The 5,488-nt window shown below is 47.3% G+C and overlaps 1 long non-coding RNA gene across 3 annotated transcripts; it reads left to right on the top strand.

Annotated features, from left to right (window-relative positions):
- Positions 1 to 563: 563 nt before the first annotated feature.
- LOC120095951 (uncharacterized) lies at positions 564 to 4,681 on the top strand. Of its 3 annotated transcripts, none has more exons than XR_015634324.1 (3): positions 564 to 683; positions 1,518 to 1,649; positions 4,461 to 4,681. It is a non-coding gene; the product is annotated as an uncharacterized LOC120095951 (long non-coding RNA). The 3 variants fall into 3 exon arrangements; XR_015634325.1 differs by lacking the exon at positions 564 to 683 and adding an exon at positions 806 to 984 and having other exon boundaries at positions 1,522 to 1,649; XR_015634323.1 differs by lacking the exon at positions 564 to 683 and adding an exon at positions 806 to 984.
- Positions 4,682 to 5,488: the final 807 nt, after the last annotated feature.

Here is a 5,488-nt window from a genome sequence, read left to right as displayed (position 1 = left end):
ATTGGTGGTGAGTATGTGTGAGGAGGGGACGCCAAATTATTCCTGTCTTATTCTGCACAGAAATGGGACCAGCCTGTTAAGTGTTATGTTTAACTTTCCTGAGTACACTGTGCACACATGCCAAGAAACCAGACAAGACAGAATGCTCATGGATTAGTAGATGGCAACAATAACCATAATGAAATAAAGCTCCTGTGTTTTAGTCCAAATTTCTCAAGGGCATAGCTGCTAACTTTTATAGAATATGCACCAGTATTTATTTATTTCCAGTCCTGTTTACCCACTTCAAGATGAAGTTAGATCTTTCCATGTAAAGTCAGTTGGCTCTTTTCTCTAGGAGCCTGTGTCCTAGCAGCGTGTTCCTAGCAGCATGTGGCCTAAAGTTGGATCTGTAGTGCACACCTCAGACTTCAAGGGACTCCGAAGGCTGTAGGAGAGTCTCTAGTGCTTCACTGCAATTCTTCATTGGGAAGCGGGGATATCCTCCTGGCTGTGGACACCTCCCTCACCTCTCCGGTTACATTTTCTGTGTTGGGGGGAGTGGCGCGGGAAGCTGGGTCTCCAGAACCGGTTGCTGAAACCACAAGGAGCAGCGAGCCCTAGAGGATGCGGAGGAAAGAAGAACCTGGAATGGAGGGAGCCTGAAAGTGAGAGCTCAGAGGAGGCCTGAAAAAGTTGTCTGGGTGCGTCCCCGAGCCAAGGCTGTCAGTGGGCGGGGATAGGGGCGGGGCGCAGTGAGAGGTCCAGGCCAGTGCGCTAGGAGGTGGGGGTTGTGGGGAACGACAGGGAGGAGCCTAGAGCCTTAGGGGTCGCCTTCTGCAAAAAAGGAAGCAGCAAGATGATAGTCTCCTGTTTGGGAATTTGTCAGGCTCTACAAATGTGTCCTAGGTGCAAATTGGAGATCGACCGATACCGCGGCGGGAAGGGGTGGGATAGGGGGAGCTGGTCGCAACCCTTCTTCTCACGGGAATGCTTCACTCAGCGGTGAGTACCCGCACAATCCATGGGGTGCAGCTAAGGAAAAGCCTCCTTTATCCATGGTGGCTTTCTTACCCAAACTCAGTTGCCCTGTGACTCTGGAAGGGAAAGAGTCTTACCCCAGGCTCACCTTCCCAGCAACCCGGTCCTAGCCCGGCCCATTACCTGTGCGGATAAAGAAGGAACTGAATTTCCCAGAGTCCTGTTTCTGGAAACCTGTCACTACATCCCTTCTCTATACCTGGACAGTGATGGGGGCTTAAGGGTCCATCTGGGACACATTACCGAAGCTGGCACTTTCTCTAGACAAGTGTACTTTTGTCAGGTTCAGGATAAAGAATCACGTTCAGTATAGTGACGCTGAAAAGTTGCTTTGACTTCGCAAAGTCATTAGGCGTGCCTGAGAATCGTCCTTTAGGTTGGAAGTTTTCAGACCACGCAGCTAGACAGTTTTCACCTCTCTGTAGAGCTTTAGTTTTGCAGCGTGTGGACATTTTCCCCCCCTTTTCACTTCGTTCTTTCATTCCTTCTTTTTGAAGCAAGATTTCTCTGAACTCGTGCAGAAGAATAAAGCCGTAGGAACCAATAGAATACGGAACGAGCTGAGCATGCAAGGCAGAGAGAGACCCAGACTGAAGTCCAGGAGTCCCACTCAAGCAAAGAGACAAGCTGTAAGGGGGTGGGGGTGGGCTGCTGCCGCAAGCCTGGCCTGTTGGAGGAGAGTTGGAGAGATGGGAGAAGAAGGCGGTCTGGCCAGATACTGGCAGACCAGCTACACTGGAGCTGGTGACCCAGTCTTCTCTCCTGCCGCCTCCTCCTCCTCCTCCTCCCCCCCCCTCCTCCTCCTCCTCCTCCTCCTCCTCCTCCTCCTCCTCCCCCCCTCCTCCTCCTCCCCCCTCCTCCTCCTCCTCCTCCCCCTCCTCCTCCTCCTCTTCCTCCTCCTCCTCCTCCTCCTTTTCTCCTCCTCTTATTCCTTCTTCAGTAGGGTGTGGCTTCTGGGTGCTCACATTTTCTTGGTGTGTACTTAGTGTGGGGAGGTGCAAACTTTATTATTTCCTAGTACCTAGAGGGTGGGTGTAATGCCTGGAGCTATGGAATCTCTGGCCATCGGGTGATATTGGAACATAACTTCTTTTAATTTTCAAATGTAATTAATGAATCAATTTTAGGTATCTGAGTGGTCTGTGCACCATATGCATGTCTGGTGCCAGCAGAGACCAGAAAAAAGCATCAGAAATAGAGTTACAGATGACTGTGAGCTGTCATGTAGGTGCCAGGAATTGAACTTGGGTCTTCTGCAAAGGCAGCCAATGCTTTTAACTGCTGAACCATCTCTCAAGCCCCAAGCCCCTCTTTTAAGGGTTTAGCTACATTAAGAGATCAGACTCTAGAGTGCAGGGAGGACGATTGGCTGGAGGCCACAATTGCTGTCTGAGAAGAGCTGGAGCGGGTGCATGGCTCTATTTGGAGTGTATGGGTATATTGTATATGTTCGGTTTATCAACTCATGGATAAACTAAAAGAAATCATCTCTTTAGAGATTAAATTTATGTGGCTATGTAGTCACCCTCCAGGAAAGCTACCATTACAAACAAGACATAGAACATTCCATGACTCATCAAAGTTCATTCACACTGGATACGGCCTTGCCTCCCACAGAAACATTAGATTGCATGGAAACACTTTGGTGTTTGGCTTCTGACCATGTGAAATAGCTTGCTCACTCGCTCGCTTGCTTGCTTGCTTGCTTGCTTTCCTTCCTTCTTTCTTTCTTTCTTTCTTTCTTCCTTTCTTTCTTCCTTCCTTCCTCCCCTCTCTCCCTTTCTTTCTCTTTCTTTCTTTCTTTCTTTCTTTCTTTCTTTCTTTCTTTCTTTCTTTCTTTCTTTCTTTCTTTCTTGGATCAGACCACAGATGTGTCCAGTTTCTTTTACTGTGCAAATGGTAGTGAATGAAAGACTAGATGCTTTCTCTCATGCAGAATCTAGATTTAAATGTGTGTGTGTGTGTGTGTGTGAGAGAGAGAGAGAGAGAGAGAGAGAGAGAGAGAGAGAGAGAGAGAGAGAGGACTATGAGAGGCAGGTGTGGGGGAGGGGAAGATAAGTGGGATTCAGGGGATATGAAATGGAAGGAGGGACTATTTGGTGGGGAGGGGGAGGAGGACCAGCATAAGGAGGGAAGGGGTGATGAGGGAGGGGGTGAGTAAACAAAATATAATGAAGTAGATGCAAAGGCATGCCATGATGAAATGTGACACTTTGCCTACTGACTTTTAAATTACATGAAAAAATAATAATCTAAAAATAAGCAAATATCTGTTGAAAAGACAATTTCAGGCTCATCCATGCAACTCAGTTAGTTCTCCTGTTGCTGTGATAAAATTCCCTGGTAAAAGCAAATTAAGGAATCAAGAGGGTTTCTTATTATTATTTTAAAAGATTTATTTTTATTATTTCAAATCTATGCATATATGTGGTTGTCTACCCATGAGTGCAGGTGCCTGTTAGAGACCTAGTGCCTGTAGAGATAGAAAGAGGACGTTGGACAGAGGCATCAGAACCCTTGGAACTGGAGCCACAGATGTTTGTGAGCCACTTATGTATGTGCTGGGAACCAAACTCTTGGTCCTTGGAATGACCATTGAAGGTGCTCAACCTTTGAGCCATCTCTCCAGCCTGGAAGGTTTTATTCCAGCTCACTGTTAGTGTCCTAACATGGACACCAAGGCAGCAGGAGCTTGAGGCTGCTGCTGTTCACATGACATCCATGGTCAGGAGGAGTGGGAGGTGGATGCTGGTACTTGTAGGTTGATGGCCTTATGCAGGTGAAGGCAGACACAAGATAACCCGAGACCTGCCATTGGATGAGAAGAAAAAGAGGCAGGAACAGAGGTGTTAGACGGAGAGGGAGGAGCAGAAAGAGAGAAGCAACATGGAGGCAGACGTAAATGATCCTAGTAGTGCATCTCTGCATAGATACAGGTTGTCATGAATATTTCTTATATATTTGGTTGTGAGCCTAGCCTTCAATGGCTGACCCATCTCTCCAGCCCATCATGAATATTTCTTTTTTTTTTTTTTTTTTGGTTCTTTTTTTCGGAGCTAGGGACCAAACCCAAGGCCTTGCGCTTCCTAGGTAAGCGCTCTACCACTGAGCTAAATCCCCAGCCCCTCATGAATATTTCTTAAGGGATGGATTTCTATAGGCAAGTTTATCTTATTTATGTGGGCGGTTTATATCCTTATCAATTGGTTGCAAGTTAATTGCGTGGATGCATTGTACATTGAGTATTTAACATGTAAATCTGGTTGTTGGGCTACAGTTTTGTAGGGAGCCGTATTGGATTTGGGCCTGGCCACTTTTTGACTGCATGGCTCAAAGTGGCTAGGTGACACTGGGCTGTTTGGCCACAGATATTCACCCCTAAGATGACGGCCATAAGGTCTTGAGATTGTTGGACAAAAGCCTCTCCCATGAATTTACAGCACAGGAAGAGAACATTCAAGGGATGCCTCAGCTCGAGCAGATACCAATTATCTCCTGAGTCAACACCCGGAGTCTCCACCGCCTGACCTCTTTGCCTCCTGCTATCTCTGCCTATACCCTCATCCCTCCATCCTTCGTGTTTCACAAAGGACACTCCCCCTACCTGAAAGCCTTAAAAGCTGTAACTTTCACCCCAATAAACAAGATCTTGACAACAGAACTTTTGCTTGGTCTCCTTCTTCTCTTCACCCCCATTTGGCCCACAGGTAGAAAGCCTCTTTGGGACCCTGAATAACTGGGTCCCTGCTGGCGGGGACACAGTTTGTTGAGTCTTGATATTACTGGGTAGCTGGGGCCAGAGTTCCTGTCTGGCAAGGGCTGACCAGGGTGACTAGAAATGGGAGTGGAGAGACCGCTGGAGCCAGAAGATAGCTAGGCTAACGTGGTGTGGTGCCTCACTGAAGCAAGCTGCCGCTGAGATAAATTAAGGTTAGTTCTATATGGCCGTATAGTGCCAGAACTAATGCCAGGGAGAGACCTTCTGGGTCGAGAGTACAAGGGGCCCAGCACAGAGCGGTGACTCACAGGGAGCATTCGTCCCGCTTTTGAATTATACCACAACAGGCACTCAGCTTGCTTTCTACCTTTTAATTGGTTCAGAACTTCAGCCTGTTGGATGGTGACACACAACATCAGGGAGGGGTTTCCTATCTCAATCAACCTCATCCAGGGAATCCCTTGAAGACATGCTAGGGGTTTGTCTCCTACTCCATTCCACATCCTGTCCTGACAATCGGTATAAACCATCAGGCCAAATCATGGTGTGAATTGCAAGTCCACTCCTCTTTTCACAGGTGACTAGTATTTTATTGTCGGGTAAATTCTTATCTATCCTTCCTGTCTTCATGAACATCTGGACTGTTTCCAGATGTTCCTGTTGCTACTGCTCTTCAAGTTTAAGTTTTTGTGGAGCCTGTGTGTCTAACCTTCTGGAACATTCCAGGATACTGGTAAGTCAAGGGATTAA

Source organism: Rattus norvegicus, chromosome 12 (genome assembly GCF_021556685.1).
Source record: "Rattus norvegicus strain SHRSP/BbbUtx chromosome 12, alternate assembly SHRSP_T2T, whole genome shotgun sequence".
NCBI classification, from domain to species: Eukaryota; Metazoa; Chordata; class Mammalia; order Rodentia; family Muridae; genus Rattus; species Rattus norvegicus.
Note: the sequence above shows the minus strand (reverse complement) of the source record. Positions and strands in the feature narration are given on the sequence as shown.